Consider the following 10584-nt stretch of genomic DNA (forward strand, 5'->3'; position numbering starts at 1 on the left):
GTAGTTGGACACTATATTTATTTTTTAAATTTTATTTATTTTTATGTAGTACTGAGGATCAAACCCAGGACCTCGCACATGATAGGCAAGCACTCTACTGCTGAGCCACAACCCCAGCCCCTGATCAATCTTTTTTATTTTAAATTCATAACACAATTTATTTCTATTCCTAAAATTCTGAATTAAAGCCAATAAAATGTAACAACTGATAATCAATTCATTAAAACAGTTGACTTAGGCATCTGCAATGGTAACTTAGACCTCCACTCTTAACTCAATACTGATGGAAGTCATCTGCTTCCCAATCTCAGAAGGGCTCTGCAAGTCAATAAGTCGCTTGTGGATTCTCATCTGGAAATGACCCCTTGTCTTGGAACCTTCACCACAAGGTGTTTTTCTTGTAGTGATTCTCAGAAGTCTTGATAGGCAGGGGAACAAGTCCTTAGACTTTGTGATTCTTTTCCTTTCCAGCACTGATAAAGTCAGCACACACTTTCTCCAGCGATTTCACATTGAGGCTGGTGAGGGTAATTCTAACTTGATGAATCTACTGATGACTTTCTGTTGTCTTTAAATGCCATGGCTGCAGCATGGCTTCCTGACCCACACGTTGCTGGGCAAGAGAAAACAGTGGTGAGGCAGGAGCAGAAGCAGGCAACAGAGCGCTCCACGGTACCCACAACCATGTCGCAGTCAAAAAGCTGATCAACTTTTGTCTTGTTTCAAGTTGCCTCTGTAGTTTTCACCTCAAAGGGCCATAACTACAAAAAAAGAGACATTAATTCTGGATAATACACTATATTTACCAACTGTTAAAAGTCTTATCACAAAAAAATGAAGGCATTAGTAACATCGACATCATAGGATTTTGTGACTTATAAATGAATTGATACAATGTGGAAAGCTTAGTACTGCACTCAGGGAGAGCTCAGTAAATTTTAACTAATATTATTATATAAAGAATTGTGTGGCTGGGCTTGGTGGTACATACCTGTAGTCCCAGCAGCTTGGGAGGCTGAGATCGGAGGATCACAAGTTCAAAGCCAGCCTCAGAAACTTAGCAAGGCCCTAAGCAACTTAACAAGATCCTGTGTCAAAAATAAATGAATAAATAAACAGGGCTATGGATGTGGAAGGAAGGAAGGAAGGAAGGAAGGAAGGAAGGAAGGAAGGAAGGAAAGAGTGGAAGAATTGCTACTTTGCACACGTGAAATGCATTCCTCTTTTACTTAAGTGCCATTTTCCTAATTGATGTTTATGCACTGATAAAAGTAATAATAGTACATTAAAAGAACTATTGACTGAATAGAGGTAAAATTCAATGGCAGTTCCTGAATTGCCAGGAACTGGTCTTTTATATGATCTGGGAAAATTCGCTTAATCCTTACAGAATTCAACTTCTTCATCTGAATATATGGAGTTAGTCCGAGCAATTCTAAATTATTTTCTTGACCTCTGGTATCATTTAATTGCTATGATTAAAATACACTTTGTTGTTTATGAAGCCATAACCTAAACTGAGAAAATGTATCCATCATTCTGACTTTTACATGAGAATATTCTAATAAATATTTCTTCTTCTCTACATATATCTAAAAATTTTTAAATACTTAGTTATGATGTCACTATACAAATGCCAAAGTTGCTAACAGTGGCATCCACACCAATAGCACCCTCTTATAAATGGAAACCTTTAATATTATATAAATTGAATACTGCTTCACTTTGGCCAATTCTGGCTTTTATTGTTCAAACATCTTCTTTCCACTAGCATATCATTATAATCTATTTAACCAGAATGAATGGAGTATATCTGCAATTTGGGGCTTTAGTGAACTTTAAATGATCTAAATATATCCTACTGGTTGCCTGAAAGTCACCTTTCTTTTCTTTTTTTGCTAAAAGAACCCTGATTTTATTCAGGTATCAGTGGCTGGCCATGTATTTTAGAAAAGACTAAGTCCCCCATTGGTGAATCTTAATTAGTCTACACCATGGCCCTTTCAAGTGACTGATCTGGAAAAGAGCATGACCTGATTCTGGGGATGAGAATTTAAGGTTAGTCTATAGAGTGGCTTGTGGGAAATATCTGAGACAAAGTCATTTACTGGCCAATATCTTCTCCGTGTGATGTCTGGAACTATAGGAGCTGTTTTGTGACCAAGATGGGAGACATCTAAGAGGCTGTGGAATGAAAGCTGGAAAAGTCTGATCCTTCTTGATTTTACTGAGTCATTGAATTCGTGAACCTTGGCATTTTATGAACTCTGGACTTCCTGTTATGTGAAATTATAAGTGCCCTTATTGTTTAAGTCATTTTAAGCTGTTTTTTATGTTATATTAGAAAGCATACTTCCAGTATAAAAGAGTCAAAAAATCAAGCTGCTGTAACACCCAAGATCTTGGTGGCTTGACCCAGAAGAAATGTATTTCCACTTTACCTATACAGTTAGACCTGGGTCAGCAGCAGTGTCTCTCAGTAGCAGTATCTCCATGCAGCCATCCACATCAAAGTCTCCTTCCAATAAGGCTTTACCAACTCTGTATACAGTCAAGTCATGGTGAAAGAAAAAGCACAGATGACACACTGTAGTATATAAATCTTTGCCGTGGAACCTCATTTAATTGTTTGAAAAGTAAATTTGGCAAACACATAATTATGTCTTTAATATATATAGCTGCTTTACAAACTCTGATAGAGTAACAATTTTTTAAAATAAAATCAGTGTTGACTTGATAGCTTGAAATAGCCATTGTCGTGTTTTAAAAGAAATATTTTGTTTATATATAGATCGTATAATCTCTTATTCCAACCCCCAGAAAATAGGGATTTGGTTTAAACACTGGAAAGTAATGCAAACTGGACAGCATTAATCATGTGATATATTTCCAAAGATCAAATGTATTTTTTAGAGGAAAGAAGTCCACTTACTCACATTGAATATTTGATGAAGTGTATAATAAAAACAATAAAATTTTAGTTTAGAACACAAAAGGGTATGTGATAATCATTTGTTGTGTGAACCCAAAGAAAATCTATTTCCTCTAGATGGTTTATTAAAACATTGAAATGTCTGTAATATCACTTTTGATTTTTTTCTCCTTTAATGTTCCTGGGCTAAACTATGAAGATTAAAGATTAAAAGGAGCTGTTGGATATGCTGTCAATGTTCTCTCATATATATATTTAGTTGTGTACATGCATTTTTAGATATTCTCAGTAGTCTAATTTTACATACTATATTTCAGGAATAAAGTTACTGGTGCAACAGAGCAGTCCAAAGATCAATCACAAACACTATCCAGTTGTTGCCGGTAGTCAATATCTAATACTTATGGGAGAAACAAAAACTCTAGGAAAAAGATAACACTGAGTCACTTGTAGGAGATTTCTCATGTCTGGTAGGTGACAGAGAAAGTGAAGCAAGACCAATCCCATTACTACTAGTTATGCTTCAGCCACTCCAATTTCATTCATTTTGCTTTTATTTCTGATGTGCAGAGACTGTTTGATGAATTTCCTTCTGGGGACAGGCCAGTCTTGGAAGAATGTACATTAAAAAGTCATAAAGAGTACATAATTTATTAAACCTGACTCATTATTGGAAACTGTTAGCATACAATTCCTTTAATAGGAATCATTGGTGGAGAAAATGACTATTGTTTTGATCTGATCACATAAGCTATGGCATAATTTTCCTTGTCTATGGTGATTTACCTAATATTGAACAACATGAATACTCAAACTCTGCTTGCTGCTGGAAAACAGACACATATGCTCTGTTATGTTTTTTTTTATTGATAACAACAGCTTTACATTTTTATTATGTTTGCAACAAGTAAACTCTCCAAGTTTTCAGTAAAATGATTGAATAATTGAATAGAGTAGCTATATCACCAAGTGCAAAATGGACAAGAATAGGGATCAGTTTTACTGGGGGCCTTTCATCTATGAGCCAGGTACAGTGAGGAAAACAATCAATCCAAAAATGATGTCCTGCCAGGTACAGTGGTGAACACCTGTAATTCCAAACTCAGAAAGATGAGGCAAGAGGATTACAAATTTGAAGCCAGTCTCAGTAACTTAGCAAGACTTAGCCACTGAGCAAGACCCTGTCTCAAAATAAAAAAAAATAAAAATAAAAAGAACCAGGAATCTAGCATGTGGCACCGTGATAAGGCACCCCTGGGTTTAATCGTCAGTACAAAACAAAAAATAACAAACAAACAAGGAACAACAACAATAAAAACAACAAAACTCCATCTGCCTACTATGGGCAAAGAGAAAGGCAAGTCTTAACATTTTAAGGAAAAATAAAAATGTCAAGGGGCTAAGACAAGTTACATACATGAACATAGCTACTGCAGATAGATATAAGGCAACATATTTTTGAACTCTAAGGATACAGAAAGACTAAGTGTGATATTTCAGTGATACGGTTTGGTCAAGGAATAATCTTTACCTTATAGTTCTTTCTCTGACCTAGTCACATTTTTTTGCATATTTTCTAACATTATCTTACAAGCAAAATTATAGAACTAATTTATTTTAATGACTGGATAATTTTAAATAATATAGTAAAATTTGTTTCACCATTACCCTATTTGACCTATTAGAACATTTAGTTTTTTCCAGGTTTTTTTCTACTGCAAAAATGCTATAATAATCAATCTTGCAGTAATTTTGCCTTTATTTCTATAGGATGCATTACTAGAAGTAGAATTGCTGGTACCAGAGATATAGTACATTTTTTATTATTATAAATACATTGTCAAAAATGTGTTCAAGTTCACCTCTCCCACAGAAAGGTCATGGCTTACATCTTGCTCACAGACTAGCTGTCGTTCTTATCAAGTTTTGCCCATCTGGTGAATGGGAAATAATCTTACCTGTGACTCTCACTTTTATTACCAAAAATTTTCAATTGATTTGTCACCCTTACAAATTTATGTAATGGCCATTCAGATTTACCCTTTTATTGAATTTTTATTCCCATCCTTTACCGACTTTTCCATTGGGTTGCATTTCTTCTAATAAATAATAGATCTGAAAGTCCACTTGTAGATTTTTAATTTTTAGTCAAGTTACCTATGAATAGATTAGTAATTCTGAATCCCAGTGTTGCTGAGCACCAACTGCATATCAGTGCAGTGCTAGAAAGCTACCACAGTAGATATAGCATGTTCTAATTTGGTAACAGAGCTAAGATAGATGTGGAAATATATATGTATATGTGTGTGTGTGTATATATATATATATATATATATATATATATATATATATAAAATACCTAGGTATTCCTATATAATACCTAGGTATTATAAAGGAATATATGTATTATAAAGGAATATATATATATATGTATTATATATATATATAATACCTAGGTATTATATATATATATATATATATGTATTATATATATATATATATATGTATTATATATATATATATATATGTATTATATATATATATATAATACCTAGGTATTATAAAGGAATATATGTAACATATATTACAAAGCAATATATAACAAATACTACAAATGAAATGTATCACAATTATTAATTAATTTAAGCTAGAACTGTCTTAATGGAGCAACTGAACCATTTATTTCTGGTTAATATGGTCAAGAAAAAAATTTTAAGGAAGATTACATGAGCCTAGCCTTTCAGACATGGTATAATTTTATGTACAAAAAGCACAATATACATAAGAAAAATGATGAATCATTTTTTAAATGAGTGACTCAAGATCCAATAGAGTTGAACTAAGAACCATGACCTTATTAATTATTAGTTCAACTTCTTATTGTAACAATATAATATATAATTATCATACTCCATAACAGTTTAGAAGGATATAGATGTCTTTTAATTTTAGCTTTTTTTAATGTTATGTTTCTTGTTAAAAATGCAGAAAAATTTCTGTTTCTGTGCTTATAATTAAAATTTTAGCAATCTCCTAATGTCATAATATATTTGTATATACAATATTGAAACATAATCTTTGAAAATCAGAAAAACACTGAAGTTGCCATAATACTAGTCTTTCTTCAATAACACTACAATTACTAAATAGTAGGTAGATATTCAGAATATAATACAACTTTTAAAAATATTTAACTTCAAATGAGATGGAATCTCTAAATTAACATGAGCTGTGGTTATTTTTGACTGTCTAACATATTATTATCTACTTTGGACACTGTCCATGGATTATTGAAATCCACATATAATTCATGTTTCAAAAGAGCCCTATCAGCTACCTGAAGCAAAAGATAAATACTAACCTCAATAACTCACTTGGGGGTTGGTTCTCTCTCTCAGCTGTACCAGTCTGAATATGTAGCTACTTCAAAGTCTCTCAAAATAAACATACAAATCCCAGAGTACCTAAGGCATTCTCAAAACAAGTGCCACATTCATTCCATGCTCTCTCTCCATTTAACATGGCTGTTCCTCCCCACGGTGCCATCATTTACAGCACAGCCCCTTTGCATTTTTCACAGCCATTGCTAATCCCATGATCACAGCTGGGTACTACTGCTTTGGCCCTGAACATTTTGCTTTGCTATGAATGCTATTGCTTATCCTCTGTTGAGGAATGATACGTTCATCATCCCACCTGAATCTTCATCATCATCTTTCAGATAACACACTCTCTTATTAGGCACTGCTACCAAAGCACTGGAGACCATTAGGTATCATACCTGCCCAGTTACCCACAATAAAGAGTTTACAAATGACTCTTATTGATGCTATGAGACTGTTATAGGAGTCTTATTGTAGTGAGTCCATTAAGAATTAATTAAAACTTCTTTCTTCCTGGAAGTCAGGATGAGAGCTGGAAGGTGGAGACAGCTTGTTACTCTCTGAATTCTTCTCTCTGCCACTGTTTGGCAAGGCAAGAGTAGGGAGTTTCTAAGATGTACTAGAGGGTAAGCTAGAGCTGTCTTAAAGAATCACTGAACCAAAATAATCTGCCCTGAAAAAATTAGGGCATCTTTTCAAGAATATGACTCTGTATGCCAGTAATCTCATACCAGGTTACCCGAGATCACTTAGTTAAGATCTTTGCTCCATGTCTGCTCACTCATCTTCCATATGTCCATGTTCCAACACTGGATGGATCAAAACTGGCCTGGAGAGCAAAAAAAGAAAGGAAGACAAGAATCAGGAAATATGAAGGATGCTGACAATACACATTTTCCCATTATGAATCTTGAACTTGAAGCAGGCTCTGGCAGGCATAAGGGACAAGTTACAATTTAAAATATGTTTGTAAAACATTCCAGTTCTCAAAATGAGATTCTGTGGCTAAAATTGCCAAGAATTGTTCTATTACAGGATGATACCAAAAAGTAGCTAGTGGAAAAATACCACTCCTATAAAGCAAGATAGAGTTTTGTTTTGTTTTGTTTTGTTTTGTTTTTTCCTCCTGAAAGCCACATATCTTGTTCTTTCATTTCAATCTAATGATTATTGAATTTTCATTCTGTGCCAGGCATGCTTCTTAGCTAAGAATATGAAGAAAAATGTATTGATTAACTTAATCCTCAATATAAATCTATGAGATGAACACTATTATTATCCACCCTGTTTTATAGGTAATGGAATTTAGGTACTGAAAGTTGAAATAACTCACCAAAAATCACTTAAATAGTGAGTGACACAGATTAAATAGATTATACACTATAAAAAATGTGTAAAAGCAGAAGCATTATAGGCCAAATAGAAATTCTGAATTTCAAGTGCAATTTTTGCTTCAGTAAAGACTATGTGATGCTTTCCTTTAAAATAAATAGCCTATAAGAACAGGGAAAAATGCATTAAATATTTCTTTTATGCTCTCAGAGGCACTACATATATAAATCTATAATAAATTACTAGTAAGATGGAAAATTAAGATAAGAAATGATTGAACACATTTAATTCTCAATTATGGTTTCTGAATTTTGCTTATAATGAAGTGGAAAGCATATTAGATACTGTAGAAAAATAAAATTAGCGATGTAGAAGAAAATATAAGGCAATCTTCTAAAACATACAGTGAAGGGATAAAATAATTAAAATGAGAAAAAGTAGAATAAACAATACAGAGAACATATTTCCAAAACTTAATCAAAAGATATAAAAATAAATGGGGCAGAATCAATAAACAAACAATGGGAAATGTTCTCCATCTAATAAAAACTCATTCTGAATTTGAAAGTGCTATATTTCAAAAAGAAAACAATAAAAAGAAAACAATATCAAAATATATCTAGCGGAATTGTCACAGTAAACAGGCAAAGAAAGAATCCTACAACCATCAAGGGGGAAAAATACATACAAAGAAATAAGATACAATTGGCCCAGATTGCTCTGCAACACTAATGGCAGGAGACTATGAGGCAATGTTTATCAAAGTCTGAAGAAGTTATCCAAGAATTCTGTTTTCAGGGAAGCTGTCAATCCATATGTGAAGGTAGCAGGAAGTTATTGGATATGCAAGAGGCAAAAAACATTTCCCAGGTGTATTTCTGACCCTATGAATCAAAGACACTCTGAAGGACATGAATTAAAATCCAGGAATCAGAATGTCATGCCTAGAATAATTGGCAGCAAACACTGACAAAATATAAATATCACAGAAGCTATTTTAACTGAACTCAACTAATAAGCATTATCCATTCCCCATGCAAATCATACTGATTCTTAGTGTATATAATAGTCTATTAAAGATATCATTAAAAAATTACAGACCAATGTGCTTACAAAACACAACTTAATTTTCTCATAGTTCTAGAAGTTCATTATCAAGGTGCTGGCAAGATTGGGTGAGGCCTCCCTCCTTGTCTTGCAGCAGAAGACCTTCTTACTGTGTGTTCACCTGATCATTTCTTGGAAAGCATGTACTCCTGGTGTCTGTTCTTAAAAGGGCCAGGCCTATTGGATTTGTGAGTCACCTTTGAGACCTTATTTAATATAAATTACTTTCTTAAAAAGCCATATACCCTAATGCATTGAGGTTTAAGTCTTCCACATATGAATTTTGGGAGTACACAGCTTTGTCTATAATAAAGTTTATAACTAACAGGCTATTCTCAATTCCCTCTATGAAACCTACTAACTCTAAATGTTTATTGGTAAGGGTTACCTGAAGGGCAACGGGCTACCTCTAATTTTGCTACAGTCCTTTAGGTTATAAAAAAAACAACTGAGAGTCAGCTATGATAGTGTCTAAATCCTTTTAAACTAGTTATAATTAACATTTATATAAATGTTGACCAGACTAATGAAATAGGATTTTGAAAAGTATAAGGCTTTTATATCTAAGACTACTTATTATATTTGGAAAGACTTGATCACAAAATAGCTTTGGTTGAAGAAACTATAAAAGAATAAAAATAAAATTTATAAACTTCCAGAAAGATTATATCCTCAAAATGAAAACAAGTGTTTGAATTCTCATTCCAAATGAATGAATAGAAACTGAAAATTATGGACAATGTTTTGAGAATGTAACATGTAAGAAAGAAAAAGTAGAAATACAGTTAGCAGAAATTTCCTCAAAGAGATGTTTCAACCCTACATCTAGATATGAAACAAAGTACCTTTGTGTTTCATGTTAGAAGAAAGTGTTTAATTATGGGTGTATCATTTTAGCTGTTTTGGTTATTTAAGCAATTATATATCATAATTTTATAAGGATGCTCATATATTTATTCAAATAATAACATGAGACTGACTATAAATTATTTTATTTGAAAAAAATGTATGTATATGTTTATTTAAATAATAGGTTTTATAATCCAAATTTCCATTAAAATTAAGTTATCAAGATGGCTGGGTAGGTTGTGCAATCTTCATATTTTTATGTGAGTATTATGTTTGTAGTTAATGTAGATGTTTGAGGAACTTGGTTGCAGGATTGGTCTAGGAAGAAGAGATGCTGAGTGCTCTGAAGTGCTGTGCTTGGACAGACATGCCTAGGAGAAGTTCTCACAGCATGTAGCTTTTCAGGGGCCAATTACAGGAAAGGAAGGAAGGCAAGAAAACTCTTGGGGAAGATAGAAATCAGGGATGGAGCTAATGCGTGGAAGTAATGCTTCTTCACGATATAGCTGTGACTCTCTTGGTCAAATATTTCAAAGGGCAATATTGGCATGGGATCCTATAATCATACAGCTGTATCTTATCAGCAGGCAGCAGAAGTGAAGTGAGGTTTCTTAAGGCATATAAAAGAGACAACTTTCTAAATAATTGGATATGAAACAGTTTGAGTTCCATACCAGCAGGCTTTTGAGCCAACATGTCTCAGCCTACAATGAAGGCCTAGAGTTCAATATACAGCAACCATTTGTGGCTCTTTTATATACATTTACTACATGTGTGTGTGTGTAATATATGCATATTTCATTTACTAATATTGTTTCATGCTAATATTTGTGATATTCAACAATGAAATTATCAAACTATAGTTGTGATAAATGATCACGAACAAGGAGAGGTTGAATATTTACTTCTCCTCAGTAAAAACAATTCAAGTAAACACAAAGACTATACAAAAAGAATTACTTGGGCATTTTTAGCAATTAT

The 10584-nt window shown here is 33.2% G+C and overlaps 1 pseudogene; it reads right to left on the reverse strand.

Annotated features, from left to right (window-relative positions):
- Positions 1–234: 234 nt before the first annotated feature.
- LOC131423572 (small ribosomal subunit protein uS10-like) lies at positions 235–581 on the reverse strand (annotated as a pseudogene).
- Between the last annotated feature and the right edge of the window lie 10003 nt (positions 582–10584).

This window comes from Marmota monax, unplaced genomic scaffold (assembly GCF_021218885.2).
Source record: "Marmota monax isolate L192 unplaced genomic scaffold, Marmota_monax_Labrador192_F-V1.1 WCK01_AAM20220418_F8-fsc00018, whole genome shotgun sequence".
NCBI classification, from domain to species: Eukaryota; Metazoa; Chordata; class Mammalia; order Rodentia; family Sciuridae; genus Marmota; species Marmota monax.